Raw genomic sequence first — 11,020 nt, forward strand, 5'->3', positions numbered from 1 at the left:
TCTCTGTGTCTGTCTCTCTTTCTGAAACTGATACTCCTTTATTTAAACAACAATGCAGGAATGCTTTGCTCGAAATACTGTCGAGCAAACAATACGCATATTCAAAAGTTATAATTAAACTTTATTTATACATGAACATAAAATGTAAGTAAATTAAAATTAGTTTGTGCGCATAGAGAGATAAATGCGATGAAAAAAAATAGTTAATAAATCGTGGAGAGAGCTATGTCCAATAAAGGGTTACTACAGACGATTTGCTAAGAATGGTAACTTGATACTTCGTCGAGGGCGCTTAATTGATTGAAGCAAATTGAATGATAAACTCATATTACGGCCAGAGAGCATAATAACCAATAGCCAACATAATTGTTACAATCGTGAAATTTAAAAAAAATATAAGACGTAGCATAATTTGTAACTTAAGAAATTCTGTGATGACTCGCATTAAAAAATAAGGATCTTACGCTTTCCCTTGTACACTCGGTGGCGAAGCAAACGAAAATCAAGCTTATAAATAACGCGCATATTGTACACACGCTTTTCTCACCCAGCTTGCCGAGTGCATAAAGGCCAAGTCAATATAGTTGACGATATTGTGTTAGCGAGCGCGCTTTGTAAGGAACGCTCGGCGTCTTAATATCGCGGCCGGAAGGATTAACCACGAGACTCACCTAAGAATGGAAGGATCATGGTGGGATTCTAATTAAACGGAAAATAGCTTCATTAAGTTCGTAACAGCCCCGAGGCTGCACTCCACGATACTAAACCTATGCCGTGTCGGGAACGAAGGAATCAACCGAAACCCCCGGTCCCTCTTCCCCGATTGACGTATGTACGTATACATGAGGAACGTGTAACGAGAAGTCGTATATTCCGTGGCGAATACAAAAGGTGTCAATACAAATGAATCGAGGATATGCGCCTGGGTTAATTGGTAAATTGATTTTTGCATAAATTAGCGCGTGTCGATTCATCGATCGTAATGAAGAAAATCACGGGAAACAACGAGGAATGGAAATGTCAAACCAGTCCGCTCAAATGAGCACGATAATATTCGAGATATTGCCATTCGTTGATTTTCTTTATTTCTTCCTCTTGATCTTCCAATATATTACATAATTTCAATAATAAATCGTTCATCATGACACTTTAAAATTTAATTCTATTATATTCTTTCTCTCTTATCGTTTGATCATCTTCTTTTTTCTTTCTCTTGGTCTCATCATGAATCGTCTTACTCACCGGCTCGTATCTTTTTACCCAGCCTAGCCAGCACTTTACAGTTTATTATATAGCCGCTTTTACGTCACACACTGCTTTATGAGCGAAACGCTCTCGGATATCCTCCATTGACGTTGCATTTTCCGAAGGAGGCATTTCGCGACCGCCAACAAAGAATCGCGCATTAAGTGGACAAGGGAATGATACGTTTTATATGATACATTTTATCGCTCGCGAAGTCGTAAACTGAGTTTTGATGACAGAAAGTCACATATAATATGTATACGTTCATATACTCAAGTGATATTTCAAATTAAATATAGATACAAATTTCTTGTTTAAGTTTCTCCCCAAAAAGAAATAATTTTTTAAATAAGTCTAATATTCCAAATAGCAAAATATCATGATCGTAACATTTAATCATTATAACGATTTAAGATCAATTTTCATCATTTGACTGAATAATGATATAAAATAAATATAACATTTATGACGATGTATTATCATCATAAATATATCGTCGTTTAATCGTCATTTTTAAATCATATTTAATAAATAAATAATAATTAATAACATTATAATTGATGCAATAATTATAAATAAATAAGTTTATATGCTTATTTGTTTCTCTTATAGTAATATACTATAATTGGCATAATACTAGCCCAATATATCCCTAATATATTTCAATATTTACAATGTACTCAATGTACCGTCACTGAATTGTGTCTAGGACTGTAATTATTACTTAATTAAGAAAAGTAGTAATTAATGATGTTCAATTGTTTATTTATTGTAACTATTCATTCCAAGGAAAAATAAATTATATCTTACATTACATATTAAATAAGATTACGTATTGTATATTTTTCATCACAGTTATGCCATAATTTGTTTAAGCATTAGTCACGAATCTATGACTTAAGATTTCGTTTTATCGTTTTTTTTGTGGCTTTTTGGTGATATTATTACTCACAACAGACATTACATTGACAGTACTTTGCTGCTTAAGATATAAATTTTACGACTTTTTTCTAATTTGAAAGCTACATAATGAGACTGATTGTGTGATGTCACAGAAAGATACCTATTGTTTTAGAGATCCATAAAGAATGTTAACTCAAAGTCTAAAGATCTTTTTCTTTTTTTAAATGCATTCTAAAACAGATAACCTTCAGCAATCTATGAATTATTACCATTTTTTTTCAATTTTGTTAGTCACTTCGCCCGAGGAATTCAGTTGAGATCTTTTCTCTATTGAAATACAATACTATTATTTATTTCCTCAATTCGAAAAATACGGAAGAATTTTCATATTTTTTAATTATTTAAACTTAAAACGTTATCGATATTGGATGAGACAATATATTGCTATCAAGATGTAATTTTTACAATACATACAAGAAAATAAATCACTTTCAAATTTTTATACATTTTACGTTTTCAATGACAAAATATTTATAATCTAGATTTTTATGTAAACACAAATTATTTTTTAAAAAGGCACTAATTAACTTTTAAAAAAAAGGAAGAATAAGCACTGAAAATTTTATTGAAGTAATATGGAATAGTCCAATGTGTGTTTTCTTAATATATTATGTTGTAACTAAATTTCAACTCGCATAAATATAGCGAATAACATGATATGCATGAATGCGAATACTATTGTGTATCTCGTGATGTAACAACACAAATCTCTGACTATAACACGTTTTCACAATATATGATTATCTAAAGATTAAAAGTAACTAAAAAATTCATGAATAAATTTCATGGCTAAATTTCTTAGTAACTTTTAGCTAATCATATATTGTGAAAACAGACAGTATGTGGTGACGAATGGTTATACATATTGCTTGATTGACTCATAATCGTCTTTGGTTCCCGCTCTCATCCTATACACAGACATAATATACTTTTCCGTATTTACGGGATATATTCCAATTGTTATCGATTAAAAACATACTTTATCAGAACTGCTTCTGTTATTCTTCTACGACAAGTCAACGATTTTTCTTGTATATCTCAAGAGACATAGTAGTTTTGCGTCACATTCACATGTAATAAAGCAAACAGCTCTATTACACATAAATGTGACACAAAACTACCATATCTCTTGATGTAAACAATAAAAATCGTTAACTTGTTATTTATAAGTAAATAAATTCTCAAAAATTGAGATATACGTTATTAAATACGTTCGCAGAAACTGATCGGTAAGCGCTCAATAATTCTTTAACATGATTGATTCTTACACCTAAGGCTTCCTCAAGTTTATTTTTGGAGATGCTCAATAACCAATAAAATAATAATTCGTAGAGCATTTGAAGTAAGTAAAACATTTAAGGAAGTTTTAAAGCCTGACTATGAATACCTTAAATAATTTTTTTTCAAGAATTATATTACTATTCATGTTTCCCTCAAGCCATATGACTTTGTTGAAACATTTTTCCATATTTTCCTTATTTTTCGAAATATTTAATTCATTACCAAATTTATGCACAAATTAAATTATGATGCTAAATTGCCTGTCCCAGGCAACATAAAGTTTTATCAATTACATTGTTTCTGTAGGAGGTAAAACGCAAAATTAAAGAAAAGTATGATATTTCAACGCCACAAACTTGATGATTCTTTGATCTACGTGGTTTAAATCATCATGATGCTCATAATAATGCATTGACATCGCACGTGAGTTCGCGCAGACAATAAAAAGAGATAAAAGAGATTGGCGGCGAAGACTGGCCGTCGAATTGGCGATTGCAAATTGCGGGGATTACGAGCCACATCCGTGAGGATGGTCTCCAGACCGAGAAGAGGCGAGACAGGAGAACGTAACTGGAAGAGGACGCGAAAGAGGAGGGCGGAGGAAAGGCGAAGGCAGAATGCAACGAATTCGAAAAGAGCGGAGTCCTGCGCTTGCATACGTAATGCCATCGAGCTATTGTCAACCAGTGCCGGCCCCCTTTTGTCTACCAGGGGGAAAGGGAGGGTTAAGCCCGCGCCCTCAGTTCCGCGAGCCGCAGGAAAATTCTGATCGCGCCGATATCGATCTTCAGCCGATCATTTGCATGCTCATTGTTCGACGACGCCGGCGCAACGAACAATATTCCCGTAGTCGCGAGGTGCCCAAACTGATTTTCCTCGACCCTCTTTACGCCTAGATGAGATACGCAAATATGTTACAAGAAAACATGCACAAATGTAAGGCTGAACAAAGAATAATCCGAAATGGCGTTTCTGCACGAACAATGTAAAACTTTAATTATTGTATTAAATTAGATAATAGATAGATATTTTTATAATTGATTAAGAAATTATAATTAATTTAGAGCTATTAAATCTAAAATTTTCTCTTAAAAATAAAGAGACAGCTATTTTTGACTGAATCTTTTTGAATCTCATACGAAAAGCGGAGCCTTCTCTGTGATGTGTCGGCAAACGGGAAATAGGGAGATGAGCAATAGAACGGGAGAAAACAGCACAGAAGTAACGAAGGGAGATGGAGAAAGAAAGAGAAGGAGATACATCGCTGCACATATTTTTATGTCATAGCGGTAGAGGCGATGCATTGTTGTCGCGAGACAAAAGCAAATGTGGCGGAAAAATTGCGGGGAAAAGACGAGATGCGAAGTTTCGTGGTGTTCGGGACGAGTGTCGGAGGGTTGAAACGAGTGGAAGAGGACATGAGGACGAACAGGAGATAGAAAGAGAGAGATAAAATAGAATGGGTTAATGTAGGATCTCGCGCGATTACTTGACGATTATTTTCACCGAATGTTCCGTGAAATCCGCGCGCGACAGTGCAAGTCATTCGCGTAAACAAGATCGCATAAATAACGGTATCATAAATTTAAACAAATTATGAGATGAGAGAAATAGCGTGTCAACAAATTTCGAGAACATGCGATTTACAGATAACATTTCTATAAGAAATGTTATGATAAGATTTCTTTATAATTATTATAAATATAGCTTACGCAATCTTATAATTATAGAGAAGATTAACATCCTAAAAATCTTTTATGTTCATTTCTACCAATGTAGATTAATTGTAATCTCGATTTTTATATCTTCTTACTTATTTCTTATTTACTTTTTATTTTTTTCTAGTTTCAAGAGTTAGAATTAAGAAAAAGATAAAAAGTAAATAAAAGTTATTCTATATTAATAGAAATCTGCTTTACATTTATATCAAATATTGGCAAATAAAAGTAATCCCTCCAGTGCGTTTTCCAGAAATTTTCAAGAGCCTAACGAAACGACTCTAGCACGGTACACTGACGATTAAAAAAAGAAGCGCTTGAGAGGAGACGTAGCTACTACAATTAAGGCAGTCAGTCCATGACTGGCTGACTCGTTCCATTGAGAGAATTGGCCTGCACAGGCAATGAACTATCGAGCAGAATTGAGAGTCGGCAAGGAGATTTCGCAGATTATCAAGCATCAGTTGCCGGGAAGAATAAGCAACCGCCAACCGTCATTTAACTTTAACGCTCCAACTGCCCAGCTCCGTCCCCGTCTATCCCCGAGGGTTTCCGCCGGTCCATGCTAATTAAATCTGCCTATATATGTTCCCCTCTACGGGCTTTCTACTTGCATCCTACACAGCGCAAATTCTCGGCTGGTCCAATGACACTATTTATACGCGCACAATAAACTAGAATTTAGATGCTCTCACTTTCATCTCGATCCACTTTTGTTCTCATTGTATCGAGCCCGTCATTTCAATCCCCCCTCCCACCCCCCGTTCGCAAAAATTAATCCTCTGGAAATTTATTTTTTGTACTCAATTGATGTAAGTTAATACAGCGTATGTAAGTTAATAATATAATTAATAAAATTTTAAAATTAAAGAAATTTTCACTGAATTACAAAAATAATTGAATAATAACAGAAATGAGTATATAATATATCACGTACAAATACATTATTCTAATAATATATAAAAAAAGATGCGGCGAACTTCAGAATTTTCTTTGCATGCATATCATTACGAGAATAGATGCATTATCAGTACCATTCGGATAATTTTCATCACGTTCGTAGACCACTTCTTTTGACGTCAGCAGTCGGAACTGTGTCTTAGCGATGGTATTCTCTTATTCATTTGATTCAGCTATACGGCTTACACTCGACGAAGCACAGGGTAAAGCGCAAGAGTATGTGTTATTCGTTTCCACAATAGCGTCATTGTTGGAGCATTGTGCTTCCACCCCATTCCGTAGATTCGTCGCGAACACTTTACCTCCTACTCCTGGACCGTTCACAAATACACACGCACCGGCTTGCTTTACACGCACGAAATCCCCTTTTCACCCGTTTCTTCTTCTTCTTCTTCTTCTTCTTCTTCTTCTTTTTTTCCTTTTTCTTTTCTCTATGTTTATTTCACCTGTTATTCTTTCTTTCTTTCTCTGTCTATCTGTTAGTGACTTCACTATTTTGCCCATTACCTTGCGTATGAAAGAAGCACAATTTCTTATATCATCGATATCAACTACTCCCCATGATTGGAGCGATAATTTCTTCCTTTGATAAGATGCTTCCGTGCTGGATTTCTTTTTTTTAGCAATTACGATTGTTATTTTCTTTATGAATATATTTGTACACATTTATAACTATATTTATGACTTTATTGATTTACTTTTCTTAAGTTAGAGATAAAAAGAGATAAAAAGTTGTTTGACCTTCACTTCTGTTTCAAGTTTAGAGAAACAGCGATCTCTGGAGTGATCGACATATTTTCTGCTTCTTCGCAAAAGTTGCGAATGTAAACACCTGCGTCCAGGCAAGCATAAACCCCGCGAATTACTATGGCTGTTCAGGAACGATGCCTGATTAACGACGGCGCGATATTGTCCTGGGGTTGCTCGGAAAGGGGACAACGGACAGTAATGCGCTCATCTCTCAGGCACAATAGAACAATGCGTGCCATAAGTAAAACGCGTCCACTTTCACGAAATACATGCGGCCGTGTGTAGGTGTACATTGTGCTATCGGTTGTAGCTTCGGCGCTCGCTTGCCTACTTGCGATGAAGTCTTGTTATCCTGTGAGGACTTTTGTAATAATGCGTGTTAGATTCTGACGAGCTTAAACACAATTCGAAATAAGAAATTCATATATTTATATCTTAATCCGTACAAGAACACATATTTTTTATTACGCTAAAGGAACATATGGCACCTACTGAAGTTTTTTGTTATTAGTGTTATTTTCTTTAAAAAGTTTTCAACTTCAATTATATATTCTTAATCTATGGCATAAGGCTGTTTGAAAAACACAAATAAAATATTATTACACAAGTGTATTCAATTGTGTGTATCTTATCAGTGGGTTAATATTTCTATAGGTAATCCTAGAAATAATTTAAAAAATAATGGTTCATGAGACTGCTTTCAGGAATCGGGTCATATCTTTTTATTTCAAGAAATTACTATTTTAACATGCGAGTATTATTGCGTAGTATTAATTCAAATATTTTCCAACATTGAGAATGATTCGATTGAAATATTGTTTTAAAAAATTTTGTTCTAAATATTGTTTATACAATCTTGATCGTTTATTTATAAAAAAGTTATTAGCACAAAACATTCAGCTTAATTCGTATTATATTATTTATTTATTATTAAAAAATAGTATTTCTGTAAAAAAAATTTAACGCATGTTTATTTTTAACAAAATTTGGAAGTAAGAAATTTTGTCAAAAATATCGAGTTTTGTATCTTATTTAAATTTAAATTTTTTGTATCTTATCAAGTGAAAATACAAATGTTTTGATTTTATATGAATCTTTCTCACAAAATATTTTTCCACATAAAATCTTTGTATCTTATCATCGAGTTTTGTTCAAATCTTTTGCATCTTATCAAGTAAATAAGATACAAAAAAAAATTTGTATATACCACTTAAATCTGTTGGAAGAATTCATTATCTCTCAGCTCTCTTGATACTTATCATAAATTGTAAATAAAAGAATTCGACATACAAATCTATCGTCAAGCGCGGAAACAATGTGAAGAAGAAAGAGAACAGCATTGTGTAACAATGTGGAGAATGGATAAATATCCACATCGAACAAAGAGAACGAGGGATGCAGAAGATGCAAACTCAATGCAAAGGAATCATTAAGTCATGATGCTATTTATAATAGAATTTAGATATCTAATTGTAAAATTACCTTATTTGGCGGATCTGATCCAGATTACTTTCTTAATTTTTACTCAGATAAAATCATAAACGTAGATGTATATTAAGTACAAAGAATAAAACTCTATACTTGTTAATTCCACCAAATCATAAGAACCTGCATGATATCGTCATACATGATTCTTAATTAAACAAGTCACTTATAAAAGTGAAATCGACAACAATCGACATAATAGAAGACAAGTCGGGTCAACAGATCCGATGACCTCAAACCTCCAGGCGCTTTTAATCATCGCGCATCTGGATAACAAAACGGATGGCGGTTAAGGTGCATCCACGGGCAAAGCGGAGTTACCACGTGAACGGGTCCGTCTACGATGAGCTTTATGATTGAAAGAGAGAACGGTAGGGTGGGCTAACAATGTGTGGGAGCGAGAAGGAGAATGTCAAGTGGACATTGTTGACGGTGACAATGCCGCTGAAATTGCCGGAGGACAAAGAGGTCTTATGATGATGCTGCTGGCGAGCGAGCGAGCGAACGAACGGGCGAATAGAGCGAGTTGCTCGTGGACAGGGACACCACTGTATTCTCCGCTTCACCCTTTGCCACCAATCCACCACCCCTCCTCGATCCCCCTCCCTCCGCTCTTTCACTACTTCCCACTTCCTCTCCTCCGCGACCCTTGCATTATCCGTCATTCTCGAACTCCAGCATTCCGATATCGCGTACGACGCGACGTCATGTTGCCTATCCTCACGGCATCTTCACTCGCGAATTAGTCACTATCATCCATTAAACCCTTTAAATGGAATTGTTTCTCCTTTAATAGAGTATGATCTGTATGGATTCTTCCAAAATGTTTTCATTCGAAAATCATAGGAATCACGTGTCCTTTCAATAGTACTTTCGAACTTTATAAATTGTCTTAAGGGAAGAAAATTTTGAGTATTGTTATGTATTGATAATATTTAGAATAATCTTTAATCGTCACATTGAATTTATTATATTGGACATAATGGAACAGTCCCTTACACTCGATTGAATAATTTCTTTTAATGTCGTTATTCCCTCAGAAAGAACTTGACTCTGTTAACGAAGGGTAATTTGTGACCTTTGGACGAGCAGAAGAAATTTATCGCGTTCATCATTCGGATTTTTATAATCATCTTGTAAATAGCACTTTTAATTAATAGAGTGGTTTGGGCAAATTTTGATCACCAATACGTGAATCTGTGAATAAGTAAAAATTTACAAAGAAACTTTTACTTAATTTTTCGAAAACTTTTTTATTCTAGTATTTTGAGTCGCAAATTTTACACTGTATAATTTATTTTTACATATTTATATTTAATATAATTTTATATATATATATATATATATATATGTGTGTGTATATATAATATATGTATTCATCTATATATTACGTATATATCGCCAACGTTCTTTGCTTTCATTCGTTCACAGAAAGAAGTAAAGAGCTTTGTCGCCGCGGCATCAAAAGCTTGAATAACGCGACGATGAAAGAAGGAAGTATCGGTACAAGAAACTGCACAGTGAATACTGAAAAGAATGTTGTCGCGAGGAGAACGGCGGCAGATGAGGGGGATGAAAGAGTTAAGAAAGAGAGCGAGCGAGCGACATCGCAAAAAAGAAGAAGCAGATAGAAAGAAAGGCAGAAAGAGAGCGAGAAAGATGACGGGAAAGAGGAACGGGAGAAAAAGACACGCTCTGTGAGAAGAAAACCTTTTGAGGGAAAGTGATGAGCATTTCTGTGGGAGATCTAATACAACCGTCGAGATAGACATCGAAAGAAATTAAAATGTTTCATGAATTAGCAGCGCGTTATTATAAGTTATTGTTGAAAGAAGTGATTATTTATCACAACGTTAGTATTTAACAAGAAAATGTAGGAGTAGATTAATTAATTTTTATTATTTCCCAAAAGTAATTATTGAACTTCAAAGAGGATTAGAAAATAAGATAATCAAAAGAAAATATTATATACCAGCAATAAAAGTTTTTTTTATTTAAGAAATAAAAGTTTATTCGTATTAACAATAAAACTAATTATAGACGACTATTTTCTTTTCAAGACTTCAGACTTTCGAATGTCTCATTTATGATTTAAAATCAAAAATACAGAAAACTTTTAAATACAAGTATCTACTAGTAAATACTAATGTCGAATAAGAAATGAATAAAGAAATGCTGTTAGAAAGGATTGTGCAGCGACAAATGTTTCTGTATATGCATTAAATGCGTCTTCAAATCTACGTTTTGTGTTTGATTGCCGATACTATCTACCGTCTCGCGTTCGCGAAAAGAGAAGCATTTCAACTTGCGTCCCATCGCAGGAGAGCGGTGGACGAAACAATGTGGCTTTTGTGGGGCAAAGGAACGGCGAAGCCCGCCTAAAGAGAAAAGCTAGGAGCGATTGAAATACTCTCGTATGTCCGCCTTTCTTCGTCCGTTTTATTCCCGCCTCTTTCAGGCCCCGCTACCGTGTTCGCTACCGTTGTTTCCGCGCCTTTTATATTTTGTATTACAATAAGCGAGATATATGTGTGTGTGTGTGTGTGTGTGTGTGTGTGTGTGTGTGTGTGTGTGTGTGTGTGTGTGTGTGTGTGTGTGTGTGTGTGTGTGTGTGTGTG

The sequence above is a fragment of the Atta cephalotes genome (genome assembly GCF_000143395.1).
Source record: "Atta cephalotes unplaced genomic scaffold scaffold00011, whole genome shotgun sequence".
Classification (NCBI taxonomy): domain Eukaryota; kingdom Metazoa; phylum Arthropoda; class Insecta; order Hymenoptera; family Formicidae; genus Atta; species Atta cephalotes.